Source organism: Lepidochelys kempii, chromosome 2 (genome assembly GCF_965140285.1).
Source record: "Lepidochelys kempii isolate rLepKem1 chromosome 2, rLepKem1.hap1, whole genome shotgun sequence".
NCBI classification, from domain to species: domain Eukaryota; kingdom Metazoa; phylum Chordata; order Testudines; family Cheloniidae; genus Lepidochelys; species Lepidochelys kempii.
Window position 1 is genome coordinate 106,497,580 of NC_136381.1, and position 17,578 is coordinate 106,515,157.

Here is a 17,578-nt window from a genome sequence, read left to right on the forward strand (position 1 = left end):
TCATAAATTGTCCACCCTCTATAACACTGATAGAGAGATATGCATAGCTGTTTGCTCCCCTAGGTATTAATCATTTGCTCTGGGTTCAATAATAAACAAAAGTGATTTTATTAAGAATAAAAAGTAAGATTTAATGTGGTTTCAAGTAATAACAGACAGAACAAAGTAAGTCACCAAGTAAAATAAAGCAAAAACATGCAAGTCTAAGCCTAATATAGTAGGAAGCTGAAAACAGGTAAATCTCACCCTCAGAGATATTCCAATAAGCTTCTTTCACAGACTAGATTCCTTCTTAGTCTGGGCTCAATCCTTTCCCCGGTACAGTTCTTGTTAGTTCCAGCTCAGGTGGTAACTAGGGGATTTCTCATGACTGGCAACCCCCCTTGTTCTGCTCCACCCCCTTTTATAGCTTTGTCCCAAGGTGGGAATTCTTTGTCTCTCTGGGTTCGCACCCCTCCTGCTAAATGGAAAAGCACCAGGTTTAAGATGGATTCCAGTATCAGGTGATATGGTCACATGTCACTATATAAGACCTCATTCTTCATTACCCACAGGCTTTCCTCCAGGTCCACAAGAAGGCTTGCAGGTAAATAAACCATCTACAACCAACTGTCCTACTCAATGGGAGCCATCAAGATTCTAAACCACCATTAATGGCCCACACTTTGCATAATTACAGTAGGATCCTAGAGTTATATTTCTTATTCCTAGTTTCAGATACAAAAATTATACATTCATACAAATAGGATGAACACACTCAGTAGATTATAAGCTTTGTAACAACACCTTAAAAGAGACCTTTTGCATAAAGATATTCCAGTTACATTATATTCACATTCCAAGCATATTTTCATAAAGCATATGGAGTGCAATGTCACACACTGCACTAACTAAAACCAATGTTTTGCATGACTGCTTTTCCTTCTGTCAGAAAAACAACCACCACAGTTACTTTACTTAGCACTAAAATACAACATAACTGTCTTGCTTGAGGGTATAAACCAAAATTAACTGCCTGAAGCTAGGAAGAAACCTGTCTGGACAAGTTATTCCATAATTGTCTATCTTGTGAAATATCTGGTATTGGGGAATGCTGGTGACAGCAGAATATTGGAGTAGATGAACCATTGGTTTCATATGTCCACCTATAGCTATTAGCCAGGATGGGCAGGGATGGTGTCCTTAGTCTGTTTGCCAAAAGCTGGGACTGGGTGACAGGGGATAGATCATTTGATTGTTACCTGTTCCGTTCATTCCCTCTGAAACACCTGGCACTGTCGGAAGACAGGCTATTGGGCTAGATGGACCTTTGTTCTGATCCAGTGTGGCCATTCTTAATACATTATAGCCGTTATGTTTCTATGTTCTGTGTGGCTCTTCCTTTTTACACCCATTAAAGGAGCTTCTTGTCAAAGTGCACAGATGTTTGTGGCTACCACTCCTTCCAAGTAGCCAACAAGATCTCTTCTAGCTTTTCCTGGCAACTGTTGACATCTCTGCCATGTGTCTGAGAGGCTTTGTCACGTCTAACATCTTTGCAGAGAGCGAAGTTTCTGTGTGAGCTCTGGCTCCAGAAGGAGACGGTGAATGTTCTGTGAGGCATCTAATGCTTACAGACTTTGTTAGACAGGAGTGGAAACATAAGCAAATATGTTTTTTGTTTTTTTTTAACTGAATGATTCTGTAAGAGCGAGGACATATGTTGTCTATTTTTGCCTCCTCTTCTGAACCAATTAGAGCGTGATATTTTTTCCCAGTTAATGGGGCAGACACACTTTCATCTGGCGCAGCTGTGGAAGGGCTCTTATTGCTCCACAAGTTTCTGTACAGTGAGAAAAGTAGCTGCTGCAGCATTATTGATAGAAGAAACTGCATTAATGGCAATGACTACCCAGTATGGCCAATAAGCCACGCCGACCAGTGGAGGCCTTCTAAACTCAGCACCCTCTTGCTGAAGAGTGTATCTGTTGTCACTTGACTGGGATTTTAGTGGTGACTGCATAATTCTCTGCATTTAGACAGGTTTCAGAGAAGCAGCCGTGTTAGTCTGTATTCGCGAAAAGGACTTGTGGCACCTTAGAAACTAACACATTTATTTGAGCATAAGTACTCCTTTTCTCTCTGCATTTAGAAGATCCCAGGAAAGAGGGCTATAGGGCAAAGCCCTTTTATTGAAGTCAATGGGGCTTAGCATGTGCTTGAAGGCTTTGCTGAACAGGGACGGTGCTTTTCTGAATTGGGGCCATAGTGAGCTGCACTGATAAGGAGCAGTGCTTTGGGCTCCACAGCAAAGATACTGCTGGGTCAGGGTTGAAGAGGGGTGCCATAAATGAGATTGCTACAGAGGGAGGAAAGCTTGGGAGAGTCCTGAGTAACCAAAACCCTACATCTCTCCCCGTAATAAATCACCCTTTTATGCCCTACCATCCCTCTGCCTGCAGTTTTAATATAACCTCTTGCATACTCCAGTAGCGCAGAGCTGAGGGAGAAGGGGAGTGTGGTCAAGATGAGGGTGCCCTTAACTGTCTGCTTGGGCACGTTGGAAGCTAGCATCTGCCTGCTTTAAGGGATTGCAGTTCAGGTTTGAGAGATGAAGGGCTCACTTCATTACTATGATCCTCCCTAGTAACCCAAACTCCTTATGTAAGGGGACTTCTCCTTCCCAGTTCTTAATCTTAGGCCACTGAACAGTCCCAAAATTATAACACTCATAGCATTGGAGTCCTCTCCTTCTGTATGGTGGTGGTCAGTGTAGTTTAACCCTCTTCTACTATTTCACAAGAACTGCATGACAGAAAACTGGGCTTTGCCTTTATTTAAGAGAGGTAGTGAGGTCCAATGGATAAGGCACTAAACTAAGTCTTGTGGTGGTGGGGAATCTGGGTTTTATTCCTAGTTCTGCCACTAACCAATTGTGTAATCTTGGGCAAGTAATTTCACTTCTGTGCCCCAATCTTCCTGTTTGTGACACAGGCATAATACTTACCTCCTTTGTAAAGCACTCTTGTCAAGGTTCCTCCCCCACTCTGAACTCTAGGGTACAGATGTGGGGACCTGCATGAAAAACCTCCTAAGCTTATCTTTACCAGCTTAGGTCAAAACTTCCCTAAGGTACAAAATATTCCACCCTTTGTCCTTGGATTGGCCGCTACCACCACCAAACTAATACTGGTTACTGGGGAAGAGCTGTTTGGACACGTCTTTCCCCCCAAAATACTTCCCAAAACCTTGCACCCCACTTCCTGGACAAGGTTTGGTAAAAAGCCTCACCAATTTGCCTAGGTGACTACAGACCCAGACCCTTGGATCTTAAGAACAATGAACAATCCTCCCAACACTTGCACCCCCCCTTTCCTGGGAAATGTTGGATAAAAAGCCTCACCAATTTGCATAGGTGACCACAAACCCAAACCCTTGGATCTGAGAACAATGAAAAAGTATTCAGTTTTCTTACAAGAAGACTTTTAATAAAAATAGAAGTAAATAGAAGTAAAGAAATCCCCCCTGTAAAATCAGGATGGTAGATACCTTATAGGGTAATTAGATTCAAAACATAGAGAACCCCTCTAGGCAAAACCTTAAGTTACAAAAAAGATACACAGACAGAAATAGTTATTCTATTCAGCACAGTTCTTTTCTCAGCTATTTAAAGAAATCATAATCTAACACGTACCTAGCTAGATTACTTACTAAAAGTTCTAGGACTCCATTCCTGGTCTATCCCCGGCAAAGACAGAATATAGACAGACACACAGACCCTTTGTTTCTCTCCCTCCTCCCAGCTTTTGAAAGTATCTTGTCTGCTCATTGGTCATTTTGGTCAGGTGCCAGCGAGGTTACCTTTAGCTTCTTAACCCTTTACAGGTGAGAGGAGCTTTCCCCTGGCCAGGAGGGATTTCAAAGGGGTTTACCCTTCCCTTTATATTTATGACAACTCTTGAGATTCAAGCATGAGGAACACTATATGACTCAGTGGTAGGTGTCAGAGTAGCAGCCATGTTAGCCTGTATTCGCAAAAAGAAAAGGAGTACTTGGGCACCTTAGAGACGAAAAAATTTATTTGAGCATAAGCTTTTGTGAGCTACAGCTCATTTCATTTGAATGTATTCAGTGGAAAAAAAGAGGCAGGTGGTTAGTTTAGTATTTTCGCAGTTCCCTTTACCAAATACCCTCTGTATTTCCATTTGACACCCACTCAGCTGGGAGATAACACCCTGATAAACAGCCTGCTTGTTGAGGCAATGGCTTCAGGCCATCCCCCTGTTGCTCTTAACCATCTATGTGCCTACATTGTTATCTACTCAGTGTAAAGGTCCCAATACTGTTTCATAATGGCAGCTTTGCGCAATTCCCTGCCTTATTTTCTATTCCATTGTTTTAAGTCACTCCTTTTATTTTATCCTACAGGAACTGCTCACTTAAAGTCATCCTGGTTAATGTTGTTTCATTGTTACGTTGCTGATCAATTAGGGAAAATGCTCGTTTAAAGTTGTGCAATGCTCCCTTCTAAGTCGTTTGGCAGCCGCCTGCTTTGTCCACTGCTTGCAGGAAGAGCAGCCTGTTGGAGCTAGCTGGTGGGTGGCTGGAACCAGGGTGGACCAGCAGGCGCCCTATCAGCTCCCCGCTCCCCGAAGTTCCCTGTGCAGCAGCCGCCCAGCAGCTATCAATTGCCAGCTATCAATTGCAGCAGTTCAGCTGTCCCTCCCCCAGCTGCCATGTGCTGCTCCTGCCCCCTGCCTTGGAGCTGCTCCCCAAGACTCCTTCTTGCTGTGGGGATGGGGGAGGGGAAGAAGAGGGGGGCTAATGTCAGGGTGTCTCCCTCCCCCTGCTCCTGCACCCCGCTTACCCCATCTTCCATAGGGCAGGGGTGGGACACGGAGGGAGCTGCTGCCTTAGGCAGCAGCTGTTGCGGTTGTTCTCAGCTTGCTGATCTAATTAACAAGGCAGTGTACTTCTGACCCTACTCTTCATACTTAAATGGGAAATGCACATCTTTTTCTCTCTCACACAGGGTGTGTGTCTCTTTCTCTGTCTGCCCTCCCTCCTTTCCTGCTGCCTTGTAGAGTGTGAGAGTTAACTCTTGAGGACTCAGCCAATTGCTAGTTCATCATTTAGCACTAAGCTGTTCCCTGGGAAATATCCCACCCTCTGACTCCTCCACCTCAACCAAGCTTCACAATCATCATCACTGTGTACAGTATTAAATTGTTTGTTTAAATCTTATACTCTGTGTGTGTGTGCATGTGTGTGTGTGTATATATATATATATATAGAGAGAGAGAGAGAGAGTGTGTGTGTGTGTATGAGTGAGTGTCTTGTCTGGTGAAAAAAATTTCCCTGGAACCTAACCCCCTCATTTACATTAAGTCTTATGGGGAAATTGGATTTGTTTAACATAGTTTCGCATTTTTCAGGAACTTAATTACAATGTTAAGTGAGCAGTTCCTGTATTTTATTTTCCATTTTTAAACGATAAATTATTTTAATTTGTTGTTGCATCAGTTGTGTAGGACTGGTGCACTCACTTGCTGTTTCTAATCTCTTTTTAAAATCACTTTTATTCATTAAAAATACTGTTTGAAATTGAGTCTAGCTCACCCATTTTTATCCTTCTGTCCACCAGATTAGAGAGTGGGTTGGCTGCTGTGAGTTACCAGGGAGCGGCAGGTTATCATTCTTGTACAGAAGTAGCATCTCTGAGCCAAATGTAGAAGCACTGTATTAAATGTTAATTAATTAACTTTCACAGTAACTCTGAAGTAGAGAATATTGATCTGTAAAGTGGGCGTAATAAGACAAGTGAGGCTCAGAGAGGTTAAGAGACTCTGTCCAAGGTCACATGGTGAATTTATGTTGGGGCCCTTAGGACTCAGGATCTCTGAATGCTAGGTTGTTGCTGTAACTACTAGACACATGACCTCCCATTAGATAATGGAGAAGAGCTGGTAGCCAATCTTTGCAAAGAACCCGACTGGCACCTGTGCCAGTGTTCTACTGCAGGAAGTAAGGGCAATCCTATGCTATTGTCCCAATTTTCTTTAGGGACCATGGAAATTCGTCGTTCGTTACTAGTCATTCAGATAATGCATTCGATTTATGTACTTAATGAGATTATGTTAGTCATGGTTTCTAATAAGGACAAATGTGGGAGGGGAAAAAGATGAGGAATGTTCCTCACTTTAGGTTACCTCTGTGTTCATTGAGAGATCTCTAGATTTCTTGCAGAGCCAGCAGCTGCATTGCCGTTGCTCCTGGTCTGCAAACATGCTTGCTGTACTAGGACTTTTGTTGTTTTTATAATAGAGAGTCCTGATGCAGACTGGCAGACGTCCTCCAAAAATGCACCATAGAAGTATAGGGCTGCTTCCTCCTGGCAAAACCCTGTTAATCTGACTGTACCATCAGATTCAAGTGTTCCCGTTACCTGTATTAAATTATCTAGACTTATGTGTGTCACTGAGGATGGGTGGGGGAGGAGGGTGTCAATAAAAGAGTCATATTCGGCATATAGCTTGGCAATATATGGGGGGCAGACACTCAATTTGTGTAATCTCTTCTCTTCCTGAGAGATTCCAGAACCCTATAGTACAGCAGCATATTTTACTTTTGTTGCATCAGGTGAATATTCTTGAAGAATGTGAGAAGGCCACTAATAGTGTTTTCTGTTGGGTCAGGTCTTCAACCAATTTCTCTGTGTGTGTGTGTGTGTGTGTGAGAGAGAGAAATGAAAATTTCAGGTGACTCATGTCAGATATCGCTTCTTGTACAGTATTCCATTGCAGCTCAACCCCCATTTTGTGCCACCATACAACTACAGACAAATCTTGTTCCTGTGTCTTTTATCATAGGGGATGTTGTAATGGTACTAACAAGGGTTTAACTGCTTCGTGTGAAGCTCAGTGGCTTTTGCCATGTTTCTTTCTTCACTATCCAAGGGGCTCAAGTCTTAGTCTTGGATCCTCAACCTCCAAAACTGTTCCCTGTGCTCCTTCCAAAACTCCTTCTCCCCCAAACACTCTCTTTCTGATGGCCATCTGTGGAAACTTCTTAATCTTCTTTCCCCATCGATTCCAGGAACATTTTTTCTTTCAGTCCTCCTCCACTTTCCCATAGCAGCTGAGAACCAGGCACTTGGGTTTTTCCTTGTTTTGTGTCATTCGCCTTCAGGTTACTTAGTTTTGGACATGGAGGATTCTTAGCCTGTCTCTGCCTCTTCTTTAAGGGGGTGTTTACATCAGTCTTTTCTCTGAACAACTTTCTGCTGTTGCAGATACTAGAGCAGCTCCATAGGTGGAAGGAACGGTGAGATTGCAGTATAGTCAGGGATCGAGGCAGCTGCAAGCATGTGAATCACTGTGTCATCTAAACCTTTTCAGAGCAGCTCTGCAGAACATATGTGCTAGCGGCTGCCCGCTCCTTGTCTATCCTTATGCCTACCACCACTGCTCTGGACTCTGGAGATGGACAAAGCCTAGACTAGACAAGAGCTTGTTCTACTTGGCCTCACTCTGCTTGTCTATCTCTTTTTAGCTCTGCAGATCTGACATCTCCAGGATCTGCTACTTTGTTCCTGGAATGCAGCTTGCACAGTAAGGGTTTTAGAAAGGACCAGGCACCGAGCTGTTAGGCTTTTCATGAACTGGGCCCTGTGCCAGAGTAAGAAGAGCATTAGCCAATCCCAACGGAGGATCATTAATCTTGTAATCAAAGCTAGTGTTTCTAAAAGCTTTAGTTTTTCGCTCTGAGGAATCATGCAAAATGTTCCACAAAACCATACTGGCTCCCAGTTATTCCATATTCTCAGCAGGCTGAAATTGCTATTACTTTTAAAGTTATGGGCCTGGTGGCCCTGCATTTTACGGTTTGTCTACACATGAAAGTTAATCTGTAATAAGGTAGGGTATGCATTTAAAGTGGATTAACTATTTATTAATTTAAGTCCACTTCCAAAATGGTTTAAACTAATTTGGGGCTTTTCTAGGTGAACATTTAGTTTGCTGCGAGCTGGGGTGTATATCTACCTGGCACTAATCTGTGGTGGTTTAACTGTCTGTGTGGACCATGCTGATGCGCATTCACAATTTGTTAATGCATTTTGATCGCGTCCTGTTTCAAAGAGGACTAAATCAGAGCACGTTAATGAACTGTTAGTGTGTGTCAGCAGGGTCCACCCAGACAGTTGATCTGCAGCAAGCTTACTGTGGGGCAGGTACACAACCCAGTTTGCTGCAAACTAAGGCCTTGTCTACACTGGCAAGTTTCTGCGCAGTAAAGCAGCTTTCTGCGGTGTAACTCCCGAGATGTACACACTGCCAGGCCGCTTAGTGCACTGAAACTGCGCAGTTGCAGCGCTGTAAAAAAAACACCATGACGAGAGGCGTAGAGCTCTCTGCGCCGGGGGTACCGCGCTGCGGTGCCGGTGTAGAGACCCTGGTCGATTACAGCGCTGCGACTGGCCACCGGGAGGTGTCTCACAATGCCTGTTCTTGCCTCTCATAGAATCATAGAATATCAGGGTTGGAAGGGACCTCAGGAGGTCATCTAGGCCATCCCCTGCTCAAAGCAGGACCAATCCCCAACTAAATCGTCCCAGCCAGGGCTTTGTCAAGTCTGACCTTAAAAACCTCTAAGGAAGGAGATTCCACCACCTCTCTAGGTAACACATTCCAGTGCTTCACCACCCTCCTAGTGAAAAAGTTTTTCCTAATATCCAACCTAAACCTCCCATACTGCAACTTGAGACCATTACTCCTTGTTCTGTCATATGGTACCACTGAGAACAGTCTAGAGCCATCCTCTTTGGAACCCCATTTCAGGTAGTTGAAAGCAGCTATCAAATCCCCCCTCATTCTTCTCTTCCGCAGACTAAACAATCCCAGTTCCCTCAGCCTCTCCTCATAACTCATGTGTTCCAGACCCCTAAACATTTTTGTTGCCCTCCGCTAGACTCTTTCCAATTTTTCCACATCCTTCTTGTAGTGTGGGGCCCAAAACTGGACACAGTACTCCCAGTGAGGCCTCACCAATGCTGAATAGAGGGGAACGATCACATCCCTTGATCTGCTGGCAATGCCCCTACTTATATAGCCCAAAATGCCGTTAGCCTTCTTGGCAACAAGGGCACACTGTTGACTCATATCCAGCTTCTCATCCACTGTAACCCCTAGGTCCTTTTCTGCAGAACTGCTCCCTAGCCACTCGATCCCTAGTCTGTAGCAGTGCATGGGATTCTGCCATCCTAAGTGCAGAGTGTCTTTGTTGAACCTAATCAGATTTCTCTTGGCCCAATCCTCTAATTTGTCTAGGTCCCTCTGTATCCTATCCCTACCCTCCAGTGTATCTATCACTCCTCCCAATATAGCGTCATCTGCTGAGGGTACAATCCACGCCATCCTTCAGATCATTAATGAAGATATTGAACAAAACCGACCCTTGGGGCACTCTGCTTGATACCGGCTGCCAACTAGACATGAAGCCATTGATCGCTACCCGTTGAGCCTGATGATCTAGCCAGCTTTCTGTCCACCTTATGTTCATTCATCCAGCCCATACTTCTTTAACTTGCTGGCAAGAATACTGTGGGAGACCATATCAAAAGCTTTGCTAAAGTCAAGGAATAACATGTCCCCTGCTTTCCCCTTGTCCACAGAGCCAGTTATCTCATCCTAGAAGGCAATTTGGTTAGTCAGGCTTGACTTGCCCTTGGTGAATCTATGCTGACTGTTCCTGATCACTTTCCTCTCCTCTAAGTGCTTCAAAATTGATTCTGGTAATTGGTTTCAACTTTACTGCCTTGCCCTCATGTGACCAACTGTGAGCCCCACCCCTTAAATTCCTTGGGAATTTTGAAAGTCCCCTTTCTGTTTGCTGGGTGACCCATGCTTGCTCCATGCACCAGGCGATCCCCCGCTTGGAGCAATGCAGAGCTCCTGGACCTCATCATCATTTGGGAAGAAGAGGCTGCGCAGTCCCAGCTGCATTCCAGCCGTAGGAATTATGATACCTATGGACAGATTTCATGATGCATGACAGAAAGGGGCCATGATTGGGACACACTGCAGTGCAGGGTGAAAGTGAAGGAGCTGCAGAACGCCAACCCCAAGGCGCAGGAGGCAAACTGCCACTCTGGTGGTGTGCTCATGAACTGCCAGTTCTACAAAGAGCTGGACGTGATAATTGGGTGGTGACCCCACCTCCACTGCGAAGACTACTGTGGCTACTTCAGTGGTTTGCGTGCCAGTCGAGAGTGGACCGAGTCAGGAGGAGGAAATCTTGGATGAGGATGTTGAGGGGGTGGGGGACCCAGAGGCAAAGGATGACTCAGAGGTCAGAGATGCATGCAGCCAGGAGCTCTTTTCTACCCCAGAGGAGGCTAGCCAGTCACAGCTGTCGGAGCTTGGTGAAGTGCAAACAGGAGAGGAGGCCCCTGGTAAGTGGCTTTGAATTTGGGAATCGTTGAAGTGAGTTGTTGTGGGCAGGAGGGTTGCAGAAAGCAGGCTTGTATCTGTATGATGAGCGTACCACCACAAGCCTAGTCTGAGCAGTGGAACAGGGTGTTGATTCACTCCCTCACTTCACGGGGATCTGCCTCAGAGATCTTTAGGAAACTGTCATGGAGATACTGGGCAATCTGCTGCTGCAGGTTCTTTGGCAGAGCTGCTTTGTTTCTTGCCCCATTAAGGGTAACTTTCCCGCACCACTCTGTCATCATGGGGAGGAGGGGGCGTGAAGGAACCATTGCCGCACACAGGCGAGCCGCATAAGGGCCAGGGCAGAAGCTGAAGTCTTGGAGAAGACCCTCCCTTGATTCCCTGCTCACCCTCAGCAGAGAGAGATCTTCCATAATGAACACAGCCTGTGGAAAATGTGGAGACAGGAATGATTATAAGGCCCCCCTACAGTGCTGACTCTCCCCAAGAGCCACGTTCCCAGTGTACAGTATGGTTCTGGAACACTGATTTCCCCTGCCCTTGTAGTTACTCACCATTTTGGGGGCCTTGTGGCTCATGTGTGCTTGCCTGGGGTCAGCCAGTTAATGACAGGTATGTAAATAGTGGCTGTGTTTTAAATCACCGAATCGGTGGTCTGTATGTTGCAAACAATACTGCTTCTTTAAAATATTGCATTTTGACTTCACAGATATGATCTTGGGAACCCAGTCTCCCTCTTTGTTATTGCCGGCTGAATGGCTGCCCAGAATTAGAAAGTGGCCACGAAGAACTAGAGGACTTTCTGCGTGAGGTCATGATGCACTGCGCAGCCAAAAAACAAGACTTGAAGGAGTGGTGGGACAGCGAGAAGAGGGACCGAAAGGAGAATACGGCACACCAGAACAAAGCCATGGAGTGGCTCTTAGATGTTATGGAGTGCCAAGCGGACACGCTCCAGGTGATACTAGCTCTTCAAACCGAGCAGCTCTGCGCCCGCCCTCTCCTGCAGCCACTGTCGCAAAACTCTTTCCCATGTGCCCCCCAGACACCGCCAACACACTCCTATTAACCTCCTGGCTCCAGTCTGTACCTGCTGCATTCCACTCCTGCCCCGTCACAGTCCTGCCCTGAGAACTCCCAGTACCCACTGCACTCAATACCCCTCCCTCTGCAGTTTAGCCCTGCTGAAGTACAGTACCCGCTGCACTGTACTCCAAGGGACAAGGTTGCATATGATACCTGGACATACACAAATCTTTAACCATTTGGGGACCCCACCTCCTCCTGGGACCTTCCCCCATCCCCCACTGTGCTGATATGCTTTTTTGTTTCTCTCTCTCCTCTGGTTGTTGTTTTTTAATAAAAGAATTGTGTTGGTTTGAAAGCAATCTTTATTCCATTAATTGAAAGCAAACAGAGCCCTGCAAAGCAACAGGCAATTTTCTTAAACCTTCATAGTGTGTCATCTGAACCAATCACAATCACGTCCCAGCATTACAGGCATTGCACTCCCGAGCATAGCAACAAATATTAGTGGCTTTCAGCTTCAAATTATTGCCTCAAGGCATCTCTGATCCTTATGGCCCTGCGCTGCGCCCTCTAATGGCCCTGGTCTCTGGCTGTTCAAATTCAACCTCCAGGCACTGAGCCTCAGCGGTCCAGCCCTGAGTGAAGCTTTCACCCTTCCCTTCACAAATATTATGGAGCATACAGCACTCGGCTATAAGCATAGGAATATTGTCATCGGCAGGTCCAGCCTCCCATATTGGCAGCATCAGTGGGCCTTTAAATGGCCAAAAGCCTGCATTAATGTCCATGAAATGCCCACAGTGATCCACAAGTGCCTGGAGAACTGTAGAGAAATACCCCTTCCAATTAATATACTCAGTGGCTAGGTGGTCTGGTGCCAGAATTGGAATATGCGTGCCATCTATCGCCCCTCCACAGTTAGGGAAGCCCATTTGTGCAAAGCCCTCCACAATGTCATGCATGTTGCCCAGAGTCAATGGTCTTTCGGAGCAGGATGCGATTAATGCCCTTGAACACTTCCGTCAACACGCGTCCAACGGTCAACTTTCCCACTCTGAACTCGTTAGCGACTGATTGGTAGCACTCTGGAGTAGCCAGCTTCCACGGTGCAATTGCCACACGCTTTTCGAGCAACAGGGCAGCTCTTATTCTCGTGTCCTTGCGCTGCAGGGCTGGGGTGAGCTCATCACATAGTCCCATGAATGTGGCTTTCCTCATCCGAAAGTTCTGCAGCCACTGCTCGTCATCCCAGAAGTGCCTCACAATGTGATCCCACCACTCAGTGCTTGTTTCCCGAGCCCAAAAGCGGCCTTCCACTATGGTCAACACCTCCGTGAATGTCACAAGCAATCTCGCGTCTTAGTTACTACGCGTGGTGAGATCAATGTTGAACTCTTCTTGCCTTTGTAGTTTAAGGAATAACTCCACTGCCCCTCGTGACGTGTTAGCGAGAGTGAGCAGCATATTGGTCAACAGTTCGGGATCCATTCCTGCAGCCCGAAGAGGCAGGGTGCGCAGTACACAAACCGTTGAAAGATGGCACCAAATGCAGACGGAAGCACAGGGATTGCTGGGATGCGAAGCAATGCATCACAGGGCATTGGGACAGAGCCCAGGATGCCCCATGACCCCCTCCGCCTTCCCACAACTCTTAGCGGCAGAAGAGGAAGAGGTGCTCTGTGGGATAGCTGCCCAGAGTGCACCGCTCCAAATACCGCTGCAAGTGCTGCAAGAGTGAACACGCTATTGCACAGGCAGCTGACCGTGTGAACACACAAGAGTGGTTTCCCTTCAGCGCACTCTGAGCGGCGCTGTAACTGCTAGCGCTGTAACTCTGCCAGTGTAGACATACCCTAAAGGTTTGTGTAGACAAGGGACTCTTATTCTGGAATAAGAACATGGGTTATGTTCACAACATATCAACAGAGAATTAAATATAAAAACATACAGTACTCTTTCTGGAAGGTTGCAACATACACTACTTTTATTCTTAGAAACCAGAACAGTAATACACAGTAGCCAAAAACTGAGGGAGACAAAGCAAGATAGCCCCTAAGGCAGCTCACCCCACCTTGGGGGGGGGGCACAACTCACCCCACCTTGCTCTATGCTGACTCTTTCCAGGCTGATTCTGATCTCAGGCTTTCCTACAGAGGCCCCTGACCATCAAACAGGACCAGTACCCCTTTCCCCCCTTAAAATGAAAGCTTGCAATTCCAACCCAGTGCTCAATACACCACTGTGTACATACATGGAGTTAATCAGGAATAGCTATTTCAGAATAACTTCCCATTTAGATGAGACCTTACTCATGTGAGTAGTTCACAGACTCAGTGGGACTGCTCATTGAGTAAGGGCTGCAGAATCAAGACACTTCTCTCATTTTAACAGGTCTTTCACTCCAAGTGATTTGCAGTTTAGCCTGGTTACATCAAATAAATGGCTTATTACTGGTGGAATCAGTTATCTCTCCTGCTGCAAGAAAAGGAAAGATCCCTCCAAAGATGTCCTCCCACCCCCCATGCTCCCAGAGATTAGGATTGTCAAATGGAAAACACTCATAAACTAGTGAAAAACACAGTTAATTGGAAAGATTTAGAGGCTTATTAGTAGGAATGTTTCTTAATTTGAAATGTCAGTGTATTCCCTGAAGGACAACATTACTTCTGCCAAAGCCATAATTGGAGTGAACTAACTTTTAGTGACAGGAATAAAAACAATCTTCACTCTTGACAAAGAAGAGAGTCGGTTAAATGTCATAGGCCATAAAAATATTAGGTTCATCACTCATTTTTAGGACTTCCTCTAGAGACCACAAAAGAGACTGAAAGATGACCAGGGTCGAGGTGAGAAGAGAGGGGTTTTTAAAAATCTGGGCCATTTCACTTTTTCATTTTTCAAAAGAAAAATTTAATTTTCCTTTAGGTTTAGAAAGTGATGCTAGCAAACTACTATGGCATGGCCTGAGTTTGCGTGAAACATTGTATGGTGGAATGTTACCACAACATGGAAGGTAAGCAATATGTATTACCTCTGGGCTAGGTATAACAGAAATATCATACCAGACATGGAATTAAATTTGTGCTTCAGAGATGATTAATTACTGTGTGTTAAGTAGGCTTGGTCTTTATATTTTGAAACAACACAAGAGAAGGAATGTCTGTAAATGGGTTGGAAATGGAGCATGGAATGATATGCTATAGTCTTGTAGTTTAGTATTTCTTTCTCTTTAATTTGTTTTATCTGTTAATTTCTAAACACCATCCTGAGCCCTTGTTTCAGGTTGGGTTATTAAGAAGGTGTAACATTTTCCATACACACAGGACTGCTAAATAATTTCAGAATAAATAGCGTGTAATATAGATTAAGGGGTGCAATAAAATATAATCATGATCAAACAGAATGGCCCTTAGAAAGCCATTGCTGCCTCGGCAAGTTGGAGCAGGCCTTTAGACTTCCTAGTATTATGAAGGGATAGTAGGTGGAGGAGAAATGGAAGGATGGCAGAAAACCACCTGGAACTGGAAAGTCTGAAGTCTTCAAGGGCTATCTGAACATGCCTTGTCTTAATGTGTGCCAGATGGGGGTGTGGTGTGTTGAACAATCTTAAGTAGTAAATCCCAGATCCACAGAGGTACTTAGGCTTTGTTTACACTGGCAACTGAAAGACAAAACTTTTGTTGTTCAGAGGTGTTAACCCCCTCTCCACCCCCGAAAGACAGAAGTTTTGTCAACGACAAGTGCTGGTGTGAACAGCGCGTTGTCAGCAGGAGTGTTCCCCTGCTAACAACGCTAATGCTGCTTGTGGTGGTGGAAGCTTTTGTCGGCAGGAGAGCTCTCTCCTGCTGACAAACAGCGGCTACATGGGTGCCTTTTAGCGGCATGTCGGTAGCGGCACAGCCGTGTTGCTAAAAGCTGCGTAGTGTAGACATAGCCTAAGTCCCAGTTTTAGGCACCATTCCAATCCACAACTCCTGCTCAGCTATCACCTAACCTCGTAAGTGCCTAAACACACTTAACACCTACATTTTGGCTGTAAAAGTTCCCTAGGTGGTTAAGTTTCTGCTTCTGGGCAAAGAATCATAGAATATCAGGGTTGGAAGGGACCTCAGGAGGTCATCTAGTCCAACCCCTGCTCAAAGCAGGACCGATCCCCAACTAAATCAGCATGCACACTACTGCTTCATTTTAGGCATCTGGATGCCGGTCTCCGGTTGATGCTCCGGAACGATCCACAAAGCAGAGGAAGACAGACACTCCTCTGCCTTGGACCCCTATTTAAATCCTACCTCTTAAGAGCTAAGGAATGTTATAAACACTGATCTTTGGCATATTCTGATGTGGGGCTCCTTCAGTCTCTCCCCTTGAAGCTGTTCCACTTTGGATAAATATTTAAGTAGTCATTGGAGCAGGAAAATTGGACACTGCGTCTCCCACCTCCCAGGTAGGTGTTCTGAACATCAGCTACTGAGTCATTTCTCTCTCTCTTTCTCTCCCCACTCCTCCCCCAATGGTTCTCTCTAAGTATTTATTCACAGTGGATTAAACCCCAGAGATTAAGGGAGTGTCTAGCTCTAGGGCTGCCAGTTTTCTAATTGCACAAAACCGAACACCCTTTTCCCTGCCCCTTCCCTGAGGCCCTGCCCTTCCCCTTCGCCGAGACTCTACCCCTGCTCACTCCATCCCCCCTCCCTCTGTTGCTTGCTCTCCCCCACCCTCACTCTCTAGCTCATTTTCACTGGGCTGGGGCAGGGGGTTGGGATGCAGGAGGGGTGAGGGTGTCGGCTGGGGTGCGGGCTCTGGGGTGGGGCTGGGGATGAGGGGGTTGGGGTACAGGAGGGGATTCTAGGCTGGGGGGTGGGGCTGAGGGCTTTGGAGCTTGGGAGGGGCTCTGGGATGAGGCATGGGGTTGGGGTATGGGAGGGGGTACTGGCTCTCGGCTGGGGATGCGAACTCTGGGATGGGTCCAGGGATGAGGGGTTTGGGGTGAAGGAGGAGACTCTGGGCTGGGGCCGAGGGGTTCAGAGTATGGGAGGGGGCTCTGGGCTGAGGCAGGGAGTTGGGCTGTGGGAGTGGGCATAGGCTCCGAGGTGGGGCTAGAAATGAGAGGTTCAGGGTGTAGGAGGAGGATTCAGTCTGGGGCAGCGGGTTGGGGTGTGTGGGGGGGTGAGGGCTCCAGCTGGGGGTGTGGGCTTTGGGGTGGGGCCGAGGATGAAGGGTTTGGTGTGCAGGAGGGGGCTCCAGGCTGGGGCTAAGGGATTTGGACTCTGGGAGGGGGCTGTGGGTTGAGGCAAAGGGTTGGGGTGCGCGCTCTGGGAGGGAGTTTGAGTGTGGGAGGGGGCTCGGGGCTGGGTAAAGGGTTGGGGTGGGGGAGGAGTTTTGGGGTGCGGGCTCTGGGCAGTGCTCACCTTGGGTGACTCCTTGCAAGCAGCCACATGTCCCTTGGGTCCTAGGCAGAGGCACGATCAGGTGGATCTGCACTCTGCCTCTCCCAATGGCCAAAGTTTCTGACCAATGGGAAGTTCGGAGCTGGCACTCGGGGCGGGGGCAGCACACGGTGCACCAGTGGCCTTCCCTCTGCCTAGGAGCTGAAGGACATGTTGCCGCTTCTGGGAACTGCATGGAGCCAGGTAGGGAGCCTGCCCGCCCTGCGCCAACTGGACTTTTAACAGCCCGGTAAGCAATGCTGACACCTGGCAACCCTACCTAGCGCAGGCTTTGTGGATTGTATTATTGTTCCTGTGATTTTTCTAGGCACCTAAAAGTTGTGTTATAATGCTCAGTGTCATAACACCAAAGTCCTTTCGTGGACCTGGGCCTAAGTTCAGCGAAGTGCTCAAAAGTTCAGCTCCTCTTCAAACTGAGCTGGAAATTTGAGGAGAGTTCAGGTACTTTGTGCTTCGATTCAGTGTATTTCCAGTCATTCCCATGATTCTTCGGTGTTTACATTTCCAGTCTGACTAGGACTTGCAAATAGAAGAGAGAAAAAACTCCCTCCCTGCTAAACGAAACAACCCCTCCCCCCTAACATGGGGGTATGCCTACACTGCAGCAGGTGTAGACATACCTGCGCTAGCTTTGATTTAGCTAACTTGAATAACAATCACAATGAAGCCACA

At 46.6% G+C, this 17,578-nt stretch overlaps 1 protein-coding gene across 1 annotated transcript in view; it reads left to right on the forward strand.

The window, feature by feature from the left end:
• Window positions 1-11,754, forward strand: part of DCDC2 (doublecortin domain containing 2) — a 237,775-nt gene extending 226,021 nt beyond the window's left edge. The window contains exon 15 of the mRNA XM_073331884.2: window positions 11,140-11,754. The gene's annotated coding sequence lies outside the window, so the exon portion shown is untranslated. The remainder of the gene's footprint in view (window positions 1-11,139) is intronic.
• The last annotated feature ends 5,824 nt before the right edge of the window (window positions 11,755-17,578 follow it).